The sequence below is a fragment of the Schistocerca cancellata genome, chromosome 4, assembly GCF_023864275.1.
Source record: "Schistocerca cancellata isolate TAMUIC-IGC-003103 chromosome 4, iqSchCanc2.1, whole genome shotgun sequence".
NCBI lineage: Eukaryota > Metazoa > Arthropoda > Insecta > Orthoptera > Acrididae > Schistocerca > Schistocerca cancellata.
In genome coordinates this window covers 251,475,634-251,493,387 of record NC_064629.1, presented here as the reverse complement: position 1 = coordinate 251,493,387, position 17,754 = coordinate 251,475,634, and the positions used below count along the sequence as shown (strand labels likewise).

Below are 17,754 nucleotides of genomic sequence, written 5' to 3'. Positions count from 1 at the left end.
TCATTTTCAATCTAGGTCATACATTTTTATCATTTTTCCCTTCATATATCACGGTCTTGTCTCTATTTTCGTTTTTAACTTTTCAGTTCTAGAGGGACTTTTCATGGATGTTTCCACTGTTGGTGTTCGTTCAATATTCTGCTATCTTTCGATTTCTTTTGTGCGATGGCTATAAAATGTTCTGTTCCAGCATCAACATTTTTCATTCTGCCTGACGTATTATATCGATTAGTAGCTATTAAAAATTTTCACGTCCGCAATTTAGCAATGCCCATAGTTCCTGTTTAAATTCAATAATGTAGGTTCTTACAGCAGTGTCAGAGTAGTAACCATCTTGAAAATTTTCAGACATGTCTTTTTACGTGTTTTATTGTTTAGATGCTTACTGGTTTCATCGCCTTCCTCTTAAGCCCCCATATCGTGAACATAATACGTACAATATTCAAGTTTTTCATTATGTTTCATGTGTGCTTATGTTTTCATAATGACAGTTTTACTTCGAAAAAGATTTTTGTCTCAGAGACACTATTACCTATTCCCTAGCCGATATTTTCACACCGTATTTGTGACATGTGTTGTGTTCCTATTTCGAAGTCATTTTCTCCTCAGAATACCAATGTGAAGTTGTCAAAATAAGAAACTGATTTGTGCGTAGAGAACTGATTCAGCTGTATCCATAAAATAATTACATTATCTTTTCTGTAGAACCAGACATATATCTGTATTTCAAAAGGAGAGGATAAATTGCATGTTTGTCTCAGACCTTCCTTTATAATTATTAGTTCTGCTAACTTGCCAACACCATCAACCACAATTGCTTTATTTACATAAATAATATTAACTTGAAAATGAGAGGCTACGGTTATTGTTGATGATTCATGATGTCCCATTTTTTCCCTTTGATTTTCTTAAAGCCTTTCTCGAAGTCAGCCAAAGATGAATGTGTTTCTAAGTTGACTCCTTATTTTTTTGACACGTTGAAGCAAAAAGATATTGCATTGCATGGGAACACGTTTCCCTGGAATCCATTTTTTTCCTCAGTGAGTTGCTTACCCGACGAACTGCGTAGATCATTTGGTGTCATTCCTCATATACAGGCGTAACAATTTCGTTCCTCGCCTGATGTTCGTGAGGAAAAGAAGGAAAAAATACAATAACAGAAAACACATTCGTGAAATCTGTAAATGTTGCGCAGACAACTGATTCCTTCTGTACTGCGTACACACGATTGCGTAATTCTGTCCGAAAGTGAAGTTTCTGCTCATTATTTTGTCGAAGTTCATACGCAAATCGGAATGAACTCCATGAAGCACTATTTTATATTACATCCAGTTCCCGAAACTGACACTAACAAGTCAATAAATAGATTGTGTGCAACATTAGGTGATGTCTTCTGTTTCAGGCGTTGTCTGCCAGGAAGAAGACTTGACGTGTATGAATTCCTACTGATCCGGCATAGTCGCTTCCCATCTGTGCAGGAAGACATCAAGGTCACTATCGCCTGGCGCAATGGTGAGTGAAAGGTTTAATTTTCTTTCGCCATATGTTGGAATGTTAGCAAGAAGATACTTCACCGACATACACTTCTGGAAATTGAAATAAGAACACCGTGAATTCATTGTCCCAGGAAGGGGAAACTTTATTCACACATTCCTGGGGTCAGATACATCACATGATCACACTGACAGAACCACAGGCACATAGACACAGGCAACAGAGCATGCACAATGTCGGCACTAGTACAGTGTATATCCACCTTTCGCAGCAATGCAGGCTGCTATTCTCCCATGGAGACGATCGTAGAGATGCTGGATGTAGTCCTGTGGAACGGCGTGCCATGCCATTTCCACCTGGCGCCTCAGTTGGACCAGCGTTCGTGCTGGACGTGCAGACGGCGTGAGAGGACGCTTCATCCAGTCCCAAACATGCTCAATGGGGGACAGATCCGGAGATCTTGCTGGCCAGGGTAGTTGACTTACACCTTCTAGAGCACGTTGGGTGGCACGGGATACATGCGGACGTGCATTGTCCTGTTGGAACAGCAAGTTCCCTTGCCGGTCTAGGAATGGTAGAACGATGGGTTCGATGACGGTTTGGATGTACCGTGCACTATTCAGTGTCCCCTCGACGATCACCAGTGGTGTACGGCCAGTGTAGGAGATCGCTCCCCACACCATGATGCCGGGTGTTGGCCCTGTGTGCCTCGGTCGTATGCAGTCCTGATTGTGGCGCTCACCTGCACGGCGCCAAACACGCATACGACCATCATTGGCACCAAGGCAGAAGCGACTCTCATCGCTGAAGACGACACGTCTCCATTCGTCCCTCCATTCACGCCTGTCGCGACACCACTGGAGGCGGGCTGCACGATGTTGGGGCGTGAGCGGAAGACGGCCTAACGGTGTGCGGGACCGTAGCCCAGCTTCATGGAGACGGTTGCGAATGGTCCTCGCCGATACCCCAGGAGCAACAGTGTCCCTAATTTGCTGGGAAGTGGCGGTGCGGTCCCCTACGGCACTGCGTAGGATCCTACGGTCTTGGCGTGCATCCGTGCGTCGCTGCGGTCCGGTCCCAGGTTGCAGGATGTTTTGCTTTCAGATGCTTCACGCCGTACATGCCAACGGTCATTTCTGCAGTGGAGCATAAAACGTGATTAATCTGTAAAGGTCACCTGTCGCCACTCAGTGGATGTCCCGTTGTGGTACTGGCATGCAAATTCTAGCCTTCGTTGCTGATGAACCGCAGTCAGCATGGGTGCATGATCCAGGACCTGTTACGCAGGCTGACACACAGAAACATTTGCTGAATGCTTGTTGAGGAGACACTGTTGGTAGGCCCTTGGTGCATCTGTGAGGCGATGGCCACATTAATGTGCCTGTATCGTGCACTACACACATCTCCTTGAGCTCCACCCGTACACGCCACTGAAGCCGTTGTTCATCCTTGTCTTGAATGGCCTGTGGTGCACCACAGTTGCCCCGGCGCCTGTTTTGGATAGCGCCATTTTGCCATTCGCCGTATACTTTAACCACGGCAACAGGCGAACAGTTTCGGAACTTAGCCGTTTCGGAAATACACTCCTGGAAATGGAAAAAAGAACACATTGACACCGGTGTGTCAGACCCACCATACTTGCTCCGGACACTGCGAGAGGGCTGTACAAGCAATGATCACACGCACGGCACAGCGGACACACCAGGAACCGCGGTGATGGCCGTCGAATGGCGCTAGCTGCGCTGCATTTGTGCACCGCCGCCGTCAGTGTCAGCCAGTTTGCCGTGGCATACGGAGCTCCATCGCAGTCTTTAACACTGGTAGCATGCCGCGACAGCGTGGACGTGAACCGTATGTGCAGTTGACGGACTTTGAGCGAGGGCGTATAGTGGGCATGCGGGAGGCCGGGTGGACGTACCGCCGAATTGCTCAACACGTGGGGCGTGAGGTCTCCACAGTACATCGATGTTGTCGCCAGTGGTCGGCGGAAGGTGCACGTGCCCGTCGACCTGGGACCGGACCGCAGCGACGCACGGATGCACGCCAAGACCGTAGGATCCTACGCAGTGCCGTAGGGGACCGCACCGCCACTTCCCAGCAAATTAGGGTCACTGTTGCTCCTGGGGTATCGGCGAGGACCATTCGCAACCGTCTCCATGAAGCTGGGCTACGGTCCCGCACACCGTTAGGCCGTCTTCCGCTCACGCCCCAACATCGTGCAGCCCGCCTCCAGTGGTGTCGCGACAGGCGTGAATGGAGGGACGAATGGAGACGTGTCGTCTTCAGCGATGAGAGTCGCTTCTGCCTTGGTGCCAATGATGGTCGTATGCGTGTTTGGCGCCGTGCAGGTGAGCGCCACAATCAGGACTGCATACGACCGAGGCACACAGGGCCAACACCCGGCATCATGATGTGGGGAGCGATCTCCTACACTGGCCGTACACCACTGGTGATCGTCGAGGGGACACTGAATAGTGCACGGTACATCCAAACCGTCATCGAACCCATCGTTCTACCATTCCTAGACCGGAAAGGGAACTTGCTGTTCCAACAGGACAATGCACGTCCGCATGTATCCCGTGCCACCCAACGTGCTCTAGAAGGTGTAAGTCAACTACCCTGGCCAGCAAGATCTCCGGATCTGTCCCCCATTGAGCATGTTTGGGACTGGATGAAGCGTCGTCTCACGCGGTCTGCACGTCCAGCACGAACGCTGGTCCAACTGAGGCGCCAGGTGGAAATGGCATGGCAAGCCGTTCCACAGGACTACATCCAGCATCTCTACGATCGTCTCCATGGGAGAATAGCAGCCTGCATTGCTGCGAAAGGTGGATATACACTGTACTAGTGCCGACATTGTGCATGCTCTGTTGCCTGTGTCTATGTGCCTGTGGTTCTGTCAGTGTGATCATGTGATGTATCTGACCCCAGGAATGTGTCAATAAAGTTTCCCCTTCCTGGGACAATGAATTCACGGTGTTCTTATTTCAATTTCCAGGAGTGTACTTCCGCCCTTGGCCCGAAAACCAATGATGATGCTCTTCTGGACGTTTGATAAGTCGCTCTGTTTCAAAACTATGACAACGACTGTACTGCTTCCCCCAGACAGTCTTTATATACTTTCCACTGCTAGTGCTGTCATCTGACGTCTGTGTGTGGTTATTACACGTTGAAATCGAACGAAAGCGATGGTCACATTAATATGCCTGTATCGTGTACTTCACCACACACATCTCCTTGAGCTCCACTAGACTATTTTATGTATGAGGACAAAAGGAAAAAATATGTATATTTCTGCACTTCGTGTCCCCTGAGCGTGTGAAGAAGCTTCATCGTTGTTGCCTTCTGGCTCAAGAAGACGTCCGTAGTAAGCTGCTCATCCACTGATAGTGAACTGGTGGATCAACTTCAATCACAGTCGCATACTGATATGCAACGACAAACAATTCCTACCGCACTGGGAGGGACGTATATCATCGTTTAAGGTAGGTAATTTGTGTGAGAGAGTCACGCACTCTTCCATAAACAAGTGTGTACTGATGGGAATTAAAGCTTTGTATCTGAGCTTTAACTAAATTATTCTCTGTCGGATAAAATCTGTTCAGTTTTCAAGGCGAGTCATTTCAGTCACAATCCTCTATCTTTCGACAGCCGTCCACACATTCATTAGGAGTTTACTGACTACTGTGGCTAGCCAGTCAGCCAAGAGATCATTACTGAGCTATTTTTTTCCACATTGTGGTGGAGCTTAAAACTATGGTCGTTTATCCCATCTACCGGTTTTCCTTTATTTACTTAACGCGTGATTTACCTTTGTTCTGTTTGTTTTCCTGTGGTCTGGTAGTTGCCGGCAGTTGAAATGCGCAGCAGGTAGGGCCAACGGGTACTGATCTGCTGATTACCCCAACGCCTGGATGGGAATGTTCAGTGAAATGGTATCTTTAGTTCTGTTCCAGGCTCTCATAGATGCAGTTTGTCGCACACTGAGAATCGTTTAAAATCTGGAACGTAAACATAGTACGCAACTAACAAATGTTTCCTTGTAATTTAGAAATTAAAATGTTTCATTCAGTGGTTTATTTGTTATTTCTCTTCCACATGTGTTTATAAAGGATTCCACAAAGTTTCATTCTCCTGCAGTCACTCGTTCTTTATGGAGGTCCTCGCAAGTAGTGATCTACATATTATAATGATCCTTTGCCGTGCCCAGTGAAACGAATATTTAAAATAACGCACGTTGCTTTCGACCAAGGTACTGGTGTACCCCGGACTACAGCTGGTGATAGTACGACCGGAACGTAGCGCCAGGCGAAGAGGGTCTGTGTCTTGTCTTTCTTGTCTAGGTTGTATGCCAGACGGTTTGTGGTGGGTGAGGACAGTTCGTCTCATCGTCGTTGCTGTTGACGTCGGAGCATGTGGTGGCTCCTGCTCTTACTCAGGAGGAGCGCCATACGATCAGCTTATAGTGCCAACTGACAGTTCGTGGACTGTGGCACGTCGCTTGTGAAGAGTACATGTAACACCGATCCCAGTACAGCGCGGGTCTCCCTTCGTGTAGATAGTACCGATCCAGTGCGGATGCGGAAGGACCGCCCCTAGAGTACCATGGCACAGTGTGGAAATCATTTCTTACACTACAAGTTCCGTAAGAGGGAAGTACCAGTAGTTCATCACAACATTACTAGACAATGTCGTCTCTTTACTGTAATATGAGGCCACTGTTATTTCTTTCTTGTTTCCAAAAGGATGTGTATTGTGAAAAAAACAATTTCGGAAGAAGAAATTTGAAGTCAATAACCAATTTCCGATTAAAAGTGCACATTTTGAAACTATAAATACTGACAGAAATGACTGTTTTATCAGATTTTGTCAGTATAAGCGTTAATTTTATGGAGTCCCAGTCGTCCATCTCGTGTCTTCGTATTCTCCATACCTGACACATTATTTCAGAAATAACATGATGTTTCACAATGAAAAATGATGGTCATGGCAACGCAGTATTTTCTTTCACATGTTTTCTGTTAAAAGTTCGTTGACGTGATCATTTTCCGCTGCAAGTATATAAATAATCCTTTTAGAAAATCAAAAGCCTTTATCCTATTGCAATATTGGATTTTCTTCCCAGAGGCGTTTCGCCTCTTACGTTAAAGACATCTTCATTATTCTTTTTTGAAACATACTTATCTGTCCTTTAATGTAAATATGAAACGCCTCTAAAGGTAAATACTTTACCGCAACAAGAAAAAGGCGTTTTAATTTATAAAACGAATGTTTTTTATTGGTCTTCTTATGAAGTAACCATAATGCGCAGTCAGCTGTTATCTGAACCATAACATAATGCTTATTAAACTACCATAACATGGTTATTCTCCGAGGCTTTAAGCAGAAAGTGTGCAGCATCATTTCATGTTTATGTGAGAAACTTTCTGGCTTCCCATGTAGTGACTGATAGCTCGGTAACCTATGACACACTTAACTATTAATATGTGCACTGGGCGATGATGGTATAAAAGGATCTGCGGCTCTGAGTGAACCTCAGTGGTTGCTGTGTTGAAATATTTGTATGCTGAGCCCAGTGCTTTGCCGCTCATAAGAATACCTTCTTAAAAGTGTGGACGCTTAATTTTTTGTCCTAGGGGTAGGAAACGTGGAACTGGGGAAAGTAATTTACAGTCAGTTAATTTCTAGAGATGGTTGTCAAAATCTGCTTATTGAGAAATGTTAAATCTAAAAGTTAAAAACAACATATTACAAAATAAAAATGTCTTTCACTGTTTAAAGTTATGGTTCAAATGGCTCTGAGCACTATGGGACTTAACATCTGAGGTCATTAGTACCGTTTAAAGTTAATCACACATATTTAATGTGTATTTCATCAATGATGAAACTTCCTAACCTTGCAAATTCCAGTTTTCTCTAGATTTCACATTAAATTGTAAGTTTTTCCATAACTGGAATAGGTGAATAGATGATTTATAATGGGTGAAGTTTCCACGGAGATTCGGAATTAGATGGTAGGGCCGGAGTCATACTTAATGCGGGGGGCATTTCTAATTTCAAAGTGTGTGGGAATTGATTTCGGACTCCACCTCTTCCTTATATTCGTCCTCACAGTTGAATATTTTATGCTTACTACTCAGATATTCTGCAATTGCTAAAATGTTACTCTTGCTGAGCAAAAATATTTTCCTACCTTTATTAACACTCCTTGTAACACACGTAATCATTGATGATATCACAGCCCTATGACTACCAAAACTCTCCTCTTCCTAACAGGATTATAAAAGTTCGTGTCTGTTTCTTGCTAGGAGGTAGAAGACGTTTCCTCACGTGTCAATTCTCTAAGTATCTGCTCAAAGTAATTTTCATAAAGCCATTATAAATGATCTTACACGAATTCATGTCTCTAACAACATTTTTAATCGCGTGACTGTCACATTCTACAATGGCAAAGTGAATTATCCCATTATTAGAATAGCACGATCGAGAAACTCTCAGGATGTACGGCATGTTCTGTCTTACTATTCTGCTATTACAGTTCCCGGCACAATTAGTCCATGAAAACATCCGATTACCATGATTGACCAACCTTCGATACTTAAATGCGTCCAGATTATTACCCATGCGGAATCCGTGATAACCTCACTAGTCTTGTGGCATGAGCTTCAAGCAAGCCTTCGCAGCCAGCTGGGTGACATGCGGGCAGCCACTGACGTAACTCTGCAGCTGGGCTCTGCTATACTGCTGATACAGCACCTTGCATCGTGGCATTCTGCCCTCGGTGACTGACTAGGCTGTTGCAGTAACACAAAGTGGCATTTCCATAGCCTACCACACGATGGGCGTTTATTTCTTGTCATAACACAACTGACTGCCACGAGTTTAAGTGTTCCCAGCTCGGCCAGAAGCAGCATCCATTTGGCGTCATGCATTCATTCGACCGGCGCAGCTCTGCCCCAGTCATCGAACGAACATAGGACTAAGCTACTCTAGCCTCATCGAACAGCATCATTAACTAGCCGAAGTTGCTGATCTGCAAGTGGCCAACTAGCATCGTTCCAACAGGATGCACAGATGCGAGGACACCCAGAGCGTGCCATCACCTGACACTCCAGTTAGTCTCAAAGGGTATTGGGTTCGGCGTGTAGCCTGCGCAGGTTCAGCCAGCGAGTCAGAGTCGATGGCCTTCCATCTGGCTTCGCCTTACGCCAGCAAGTCCGCAAGACCTCTTGGATGAGCTTCGTCGCTGCCTGCCGCTAACTGCCGGTGCCTCAGCACACGTCACCCTCTGTCTTCTAGCCATAATAGGTACCTGGGTCAATGAAGTCGGAGTACTCTATAGAAGGCGAAAATGTTCCTGTTGACTAAACGTTCTTGGCTCCTTCTTCGCCACAGTACCGTCGAACCTATTCCACAACTACCGCACACGCAACACTGCAGCAAAAACCGGTCAGCCTGTAACGTAGAAGTCAGAAGAGGCTACCATTTGCGTCTAACCTGTCTTTGTGAAATATATTTTAGTCTAACTTTAGAAAATCGTCACTATTCACTTCGAGTTTCAGTTAACTTTTTGTTATTAATAAAATGCGTGCATTTTGATCTGCAGAAATTCATACCATTTCTGCGACGTTACCATGAATGCTACTTCAGTCTGCTTCTCTATTCCCGATGTGTGCGGACGAACGCTCTGAGTGTAATGTGGCTGATCTAGCTCCAATTTCTGCAGGCAGTTCATTACTAACCCGAAAGATGGTTCTTTTAACCAAATAAACCGCCATGTTCACGCCACATATACTTTGCTATAAGAGTAGCCGTAAAGTTCTGGATCCTAAAATGCGAAATTCGCATCCGAGATGGTCGTAAATTCGTCCGAGCCTTGGTTTTTACTACTAATAACAGGCTTCACTTCAGAGCAGGGCGACCGACTCTGGATACGATGCTGCAAGCAGTTAATTGCTCTTGCAACCTGCATGCAACGCTATCTGCCTTCACCAACCCAACCAAACGCCTAAGTGAATAGAACTCAGGCACTAAGCATCACTCGTGCCAACACGAGCTTCAGTTTGCAGCTGTGTGCAACTCAGTGTTTTCAATAGCCATCAGCAGAGCCCCCTCCACATCTCGAATGAGACGTCTCAGCAAACGTAACGAATGTACACTGGTCTCCATTCCCGACTTGCTGCTATTCCCATTAGCAGCAGTATTACCCACTTAACGTTGGTGCTAACGATTACCAACCTGCCCATCCTCTGTGCTGTTTGTACTTGTCAGGAAAACGGGTCACTCGCCCAACAGACGAAGCATCCCTTACTGGCTCAGCTATGTTATCAATACTAGGCATCACCTTGTAACTGTTGCTGAGGTTTAAGAGGACAGCCGTGTAGCCAGATCCACTTAACCATATTCAAAGATTTGGAGGTCAGTAAGCCCATGTAATATTATGCCTCATGTGAGGTAATGGGCGAATTATGGCGCCCTGAAAATATTCTAAGTTCGGAGTTGGTGTGGCCGAGCTGGGGCCTCTCGGTGGGTCACGGCCCGGCAGCAACCACGTGGTGCCGAACATTACCTTAGCAACCGCGAGATGCCGCACAATGGCCGGTCCAGCCACGTGGCTGGGAATTCCATGGTGAGGCTGTGTTGATGAAGGAGACTCGCTGGAAGTGCCAAAGATGGCGGACTTTGTGAAACCTTAATGGCAGATATTTCACAGTTCGTATAGAAATTAATAGCAGCCAGATGAATCATGATACCTCAAAGAGAAACATCTACATTACCATTAGTTGCACGACGATTCTGGTGGTGTAATCAGATTCTCAATATCTTTATTAGTTTAAAGCTTAGTATCTGACAATGAATTACACAAGTAACACCCAGCAACGAATTTCCAAAATCTAAACGATTATTCAGATTTTGTCGATCGACGTGTCTTTAGAAAGCTATTAGTGTAAACCTAAATTGGTATAAATTACAGGCATGTAGCTTGATAGTACGTGAGTTATTGGAGGTCAAAGTGGCCGATAACTATCCATTGCGTCAGGCCATAAGTACTCCACAGTGACACGAAAAACGGTAACACCATGTTTAGAAATATATTTATTCGTCTATGTCTTTGTTTATATCCGATATACACTATTCATGAAGAAATTGGTCAATTATTTACTGTGTTTTAGAAAGCACAGAGACATAGGCTACTGACTTACTTCTGTTCTATTCTTTTGATATATGTTTATTTAATTGTTATGTATGTAATAATGTGTTTTATAGCGTGTTTATGGTCCAACCATAGGAATATTTATTTAATTTCAATTATTTAAATGTAAATCCAGTATTTCATATGTGTTTCATTATGTTTGTGTGGGTGCGTTGGCTTGAAGACATGGCGCGAGCGTTCTAGCCAATCACAGCGCTCGTGAATGGGGAGACTGGATGGAAGCGGGAGGTGCTTTAGTACAGCGCAGGACCCGGAGAGGGCGGCACAGGACACGGCGAGTCTTGGACAGTGGAGCAATTTGCACGTGGTCGCAAATATTTCGGAGTGCCGACGTGTGCTCTTGTGTGATTTCAGTGGCTTCTGCAGTGAAGACGTAGTGCGCGTTTAGAAGTGAATATCTCGCGAGGTATGTTGTTGTTCCCAACTAATTATGGGTAGTAGGAATCTATGGTTTCCCTGTTACTCAACTTATATTTTATTTAATTGCTGGACCATCGACACCAATAAGTGTTTTGCACAAATATACCACATTCTCAAAAGTAATTCTACTATCGTACTCACCATTTAAAGTCGTTAAAATAGTACCTGCAGATTTTATTTAGTTGCAATCTTTCATTTATAAGTTTCTACATTAATTCTCAATTACCGAGTGATAGGAACCTTCGACCATTCGATTCATATGCGTATTCATATTGTATACTGTAGACTCAGCAGTGTTTGGTTTGTAATGCGGCAACTAGACAACGAAACCAGCCAAAACGTTTAATATTGTAACTTTGAGTCGGAGGGTACATAGCTGAGGGCCATCACACCACCATCTTTTCATTTCCTTTTTCGAAAGCCCGCACTCCCAACACTATAACATCTGATCCACGAAAACGATGTTCGATAATGTCCCAGGGGGTTCCCACCTCCCGCAATTTGAAGGTACATAATGCACCCAGGAGCACTGGAACATGGCCGTACACTCACAGCTCGTGGCTATTTTTGACACTATACTCCTTCCCAATGTTAGTCTTTTGGGGAGTGGTTTCGGCGCTGGATTCGTTTTTGTGGAGGATATTGCGTGATCGGATCGGACAGCGTGGGTAGAGGAGCTTTTGTAACGAATGGACTGGCCTACCGGTTTCCCAGACTTAATTCCAATCGAGGATGTGCTGGGCAGTCGTATTGCAGCACCCACACGTGCACCAACGACAATCCAGTCGCGCTGGTACAGGAACGGAACATCCTACCACAAGAAATCCGTACCAACTTTGTGACCAGTTTGGGGGTACATTGCACAGCATGTATTGCAGTCTGTGGTGATCACACACATTAAGACCCACGTCTCGCCTTTGGCAATGTCCAGGGAACCACCAGGAAATGCGCTGACTTCAGTGGACGCACACTCTTTGAATAAAGGTCTCTACATCTACTTGAGTACTCTGCAATTTTCACTTAAGTGCTTGGCAGAGGGTTCATCGAACCACATTCATACTATTTCTCTACCGTTCCTCTCTCCAGCAGCATGTGGAAAAAAATGTATACACAAATCTTTCCATACGATCTCTGATTTCTTATTTTGTTATGAAACTCATTTTTCCCTGTGTAGGCTGAGAGCAGTAAAATATTTTCTCATTTAGATGAAAAAGTTGTAGATTGAAATTTCGTGATAAGATCTCGCCGCAACGAAAAACGCAGTTTTAATTATTGGGATGCATGCCCAGCGATTTTTACTCAGCGGTCGATTCTGACACCGAAAGATTTTGACGTGTGGCACTGGGGCCAGAGAGCACGGATCGGGGCGTTTGGTGAGGTTTAAGGGGAGCCGGCGAGCGAGCTGGAGTGAATTGCTTTCAATTGAACGCACGCTGCTATAGGCAAGCATTAGGATCACGTGTTGTGTACACGCCCATAGTGGCAACACAGCGTGAGCGGAGACGGGTGACTGCTGTCAACCAAAGAGAATGCGGCAGAGTGCAGGAGTGTTTTGGTGCAGGTCTTGTGGTGGCGGCTGCGATACGGCTTCGATTACGCCTTGCCTGTGGAACTAAGGTGAGCATTCCCGCGAACGTGAATGCGTGTCTGAGCTATGTTGTCCCACGCTTGCGTTAACTGTTGAAATTGTGAGAGACTGATTTGATCGGGTTCCTATGTTAACCATAGTTGTATTGAAAACATCATTCGTTAAAGTCGCCTTCTGTAGTACTCAACTGCATTTTTTCTGATACAGTATTCTGTGTGACCTGATCCTCTCTTGAAATTGTTATACAGTGTGCTGAGATACTGGCAGTTGCAAAAGGCTACGTAAAACTTCTGTTTGCTGTGTGTAAACTGATTGGAAATCAGGCGTGCCATGTGTAAGCACGGTTGGTTACTCGTGTGGAAAGCTCATATGTCTCCACTTCAGATTGATCTGTTTTATCCAATCTGTTTTTGCTTTTTTTCAAAAGACATCAGAGCTTTAACTGTGTTGCTATTTGTTTTCTATTATTTAATCGCAGCCGTGATATTTAACAAGTGTTCAAAGTGTTTATGAAGCCCTTGATTTATTCCTGTCGTTGTTCTTGAAGGAACTGTAAAAGTTTTATAGTAAACAGTAACAATAAGTCTTCCTCCATGTTTATTCAGAATGTAAACTGTACCTAACATTTCCTTATATGTCTGATAGTTCTTCCCGTCCGTTGCAGCTTAAAGGATATTGAACTATTAACTTTGTTAGGCTGTGTGTTTGGTACTGGCCAGTCAGAGGCGTTTTCCTTGAAGTCTTATTTACTTAGCTGTTGGTCAGTAACGTCAGCATTTTTCATGCTGTCTTTTACTTCTAAATATGTAATGTTTTTACAAGTCAGTTGCAGCCGTCCTTGCTCAATTAAAGCTTGTATATTTATAGGCTTAAACAGCCAGCTCATTCCGGCCGTTCTTCCGGCAAAAATACGCTTTGTATTCTGTTGAAATTAATAACCTGTTCAAACTTTTTGCATGACTAACATTTTTCTGAAGAAACTTCTCTTAATGCTTCCGGACGTTGCTCTATTTAAGCTGAACAAAACTTTATTTTTCAAATAACTAAATTTTCGCAGCTGGGTTTGAGTCGGCCATGGCAATCCTGCCTATTTCAGATTTCTTGTTCATTTTACTGGCCGTTTGGAATAAAAGGAAAATTGCACTCAAATAATTTGCAAAGCCTATGGTTTATGTTCTTACTAGGAAGGACATACCCTCTCCCTGTATTTAACGTTTGCTTTCATGTAAAATGGTATTTTCAGAAAATCACACGGGGTTACCACTCGGGGACTACGGTGTCCAAGCAAACCCGCTCTAAGTACCACCCATCCCCTTCCCTTCCTGGGTATGTGACGGATTGCCAGCCCAACCTACTTTTCGTATCCATAGTCTTCTTCCCTGTTTCGTAACTATAAAAAAACGCGCTGCCTTCTTCCAATTTTTTCGACGTTCTTTACCATACATATCTTACAAGGATCCTAAACCGCACCTCAGTACTGCAGCAGTGGACAAACGTAGTGTAGGAAATGTCGTCAGTAGAGATATTACATCTGAGTTATGCTAATGTTCTGTAATTTGCATTCCCCAAAAAGGCAATTAGTTCAAATGACAGCCTTTAAATTTGATTTGTCGTATAACCGAACTTTGCTTTTTAGTACTCAATTTGATGATCAGTCACATTTCTCTAGTCAAGTGTCACTTTTCACGCTATGCAGAGGATATCTACTTAAAAGCTATTTTGGCAACAGCTCTTAGTTAGAATTCTGGATTATTTAGTCTTTGGTGAAGGAATTTCAGAACTGTTCAGTAACTCTGCATTAATGTCATTGTCATAGGTAATATCATTGCTATCGCGTTATAAAGGTGTTGTCTTGCCGCTCGTGTACTTTATATCATGAGAATCTGGATTTTCTCCCAAGTGTCGACATTTCCGTCGTGTGGTGGTGGTAGGGGTAAGTGGCGCTGCCACTGCAGGATTAGAGGATCTGAGAGAACGTTTCGTTCTTAGTTTTCCCGTGATGACTAAAGGCCATGTGTGCCTCATACCCATCAGCTTCTATGGTATAACTTTCAAACAGAAGTAACATGGATTCTTGAATGCACTTTATAGGGACGATAATCCGCAAATCCGTTACATATTTGAAGCAAGAGATATGAAGTCAAATTAGGGCTGTTACAGTGCAACACAGTCGGTAGAACGAATATGGCATTCAAAACATTAAGTGAACATTTGTGATAGTGTCTCATACTGTAGTGCGATGTAAGTATAATTACTCAATTACTTCAAGTAATTAGTCACAGCTTTCGCTGCCACCCTCAGCGACCCCAGTTTGAAATAGAAGTCGACACGAAATGTTTCTAATAGTGCCGGCTTTCAACGATTAATTTTTAGGTCATCGGCCATCTTATCACAACCTTACTGTAGGTAATCTGTCAACTCTAATCGGATTTTTTCTCCTTCAGTCTTTCGGCTGGTCTGATGCGGTCCACCGCGAATTCCTCAATTGTGCCGGTCTTTCCATCTTGGGGTAGCACTTGCAACCAACGTCTACGATCAGTTGCAGGATGTATTCGTATCTGCCTTCCTTTACAATTTTTACACTTGGCAGTTCTTTCTAGTACGATGGAACTTATTCCCTGGTGTCTCAACAGATGTACTGTCATCCTGTCCATTCTTATGTGTTCTCCATTTATTCTTTTCCTAGCCAATTCTGCAGAGAAAATCCTCATTTCTTAACTTAACAGTCCATTTAATTTTAAACATTCTTCTGTAGCACTACATCCGAAATGCTTATATTCTTCTGTTCTGCTTTACCAGTCTTTCACTACCATGCAATCCTGTGCTCCAAACGTACATTCTCACAAATTTCTTCCTCAAATTGAAAACTCTTCGGTACTAATAGACAACCTTGGCCAGGAATGTTGTTCTTGACGGTGCTAGTACACTTAGGTCCTCATTTCTCTCTGTCGCGGATTATTTTATATCTAGGTAGCTGAATTCCTTAATGTTGTCTACTTAGTGATCACTAGATGTCAAATTTTTCGCCGTTCTCATTTCTGCTACTCACTACTGCCGTCTTCTATTTGCGCTGTCCATGTTCTGTACTCATTACTGTCCATTCCGTTCACCAGATGCTGATATTCACTTCCACTGAGGGTAGCAATATCATTAGAGAATCGTGTCATTGATATTCTCTCGCTTTGAATCCTTCTCACTCTTGACCCTTCATTTCCGTCCTTGCTTCTCCGATGTGTACGTCGAACACTAGGGACGAAAGATTGCATCCCTGTCTTACACCCTTTTTAATACGAGCACTTCGTTCTTTGCCTTCAAATATTATTTCCTCTTGGTTCTTGTGCATATTGTATTTTCCGTCTTCCCCTATAGTTTTCCCCCTGTTTTTCTCTGTTTCGGAGATAATGCTCCATTTTCTATTCTCGAACGCTTTTTCTAGGTCGACAAATACTATGAAAGTGTTTTAATTTTTCTTCAGTCTTGCTTCCATGATCAACCAAAACGTCATAACTGCCTCTCTGGTACCTTCATCTTTCATAAAGCCGAACTGATCCTCATCAGAACATCAATTTTTATCTCCCACGCTTCTGTATATTTTTGTCAGCAATTAGGACGCATGACTACTAAGCTGAATGCGCGATAATCCTGACACTTGCCTACTCTTACTATCTTTGCAACTGTGTGTATTCCGAAAGACTGATGGTACGTCACCTGGTTCATAAAACCTACGTACCAACAATAATAGTTTCGTCGCAACTTCCTCAATGAGTTCGGATATTTCGATGGAACTTCATCGATCCCTTGTCTTACTTGTTCTTACGTTATCCAAAGCTCCTTTCAATTGATTGTAAGACTGGATCTCTCCCCCCCCCCCCCCCATATCTTCCATATCGACTATTGTTTCTTCTTCCATCGCGTTCTTAGCAAAATGCTCGCCTTCAGTGGACTCTCTCCACCTATCCGCTCACTCTGCATTTCAGTTGAATTCCCATTGCACTCATATAGCCACCATAGGCTTTAATTTCAATGGAGACGGCTTTGACTTTTCTATATGCTGTCCAGATTACTGTCCGCCACATTTTACTTGACTGTCTTTTATTCTCTGACCAGAGGGCGGTGGTTTCCTTGCCACCGGATTTGCCCTCTATTTTACAAGATGACGCAACGACTGTAGTTAAGGTCTTACGGTTTTGTGTCCTGTCCAATTTGTTTCCTCGGATTTTAGGGAGAGGGTTTTAACGTGCTGCTGGGTGACTGGCTCAACCCAGGTTTTAGGTAAGAGGTCAGCCAGTCACGATTACCTCCTTGTTTCCCTTCAGTTTGTTCTCTTTTCCTTGTTTCCTTTCCTTTTTAGTGTGGCCCTTCTCTCGTTTTGCCTGTGTGTGAGGATTTGGAACTGCGTCCGGTCTGTGTGTTTTAGCCGTTGTCCTTGTTCGCTGTTTGTCTTAGTCCCTTCACTGCATGTGTTCCTGTTTTTATGCGTTTGGGCGCTGATGACCACGCTGTTTAGCGCCCGTAAACTTCAAACACACACACACTCTATATGCTGTCAGCCCTTTCTGATAAACACTTCCTCTTGTATTTTTTCGTAATTTTCATGCGGCCATTGATCCTTAGCTTCCCCACATTTTCTACTTATTTCATTTCTTAGCGACTCGTATTTCTGTATTCCTGAATTCCCTAATCCTTATTTAATTCCTTTATTCGTCGATAAACTGAAGTGTTACCCTTGATTTCTTCGCAGTTATCTTGTACCTATGTTTCTGTTTCCAGCTTCTGTGAGTTACCTTCTTGGAGATTCCCAATCCTCTTCAACTGAGCTGCCTACTAAGCCATTCATTATCACAGTAACCAACCTGAGAGAAGTTAAAGCGGGTCTCTTCATTCCTTTACACTTACGTAACACTTCCTTGTATACTGAGTCTTCCCGATTAATCTTTCAAACTTCTGCCTACTCTGTCTATAACTGCTCCTGGATACACCTTACAATCCAATATCTGATTACGAAATCTCTGCCTCGTGAATCTTAATAAAGTATTCT

At 43.9% G+C, this 17,754-nt stretch overlaps 1 long non-coding RNA gene across 1 annotated transcript in view; it reads left to right on the top strand.

Annotated features, from left to right (window-relative positions):
• The window catches only part of LOC126183712 (uncharacterized), a 261,282-nt gene that overhangs the window by 106,836 nt on the left and 136,692 nt on the right, over positions 1-17,754 (top strand). The window contains exon 2 of the long non-coding RNA XR_007536795.1: positions 1,403-1,512. This is a non-coding gene — a long non-coding RNA (uncharacterized LOC126183712). The remainder of the gene's footprint in view (positions 1-1,402; positions 1,513-17,754) is intronic.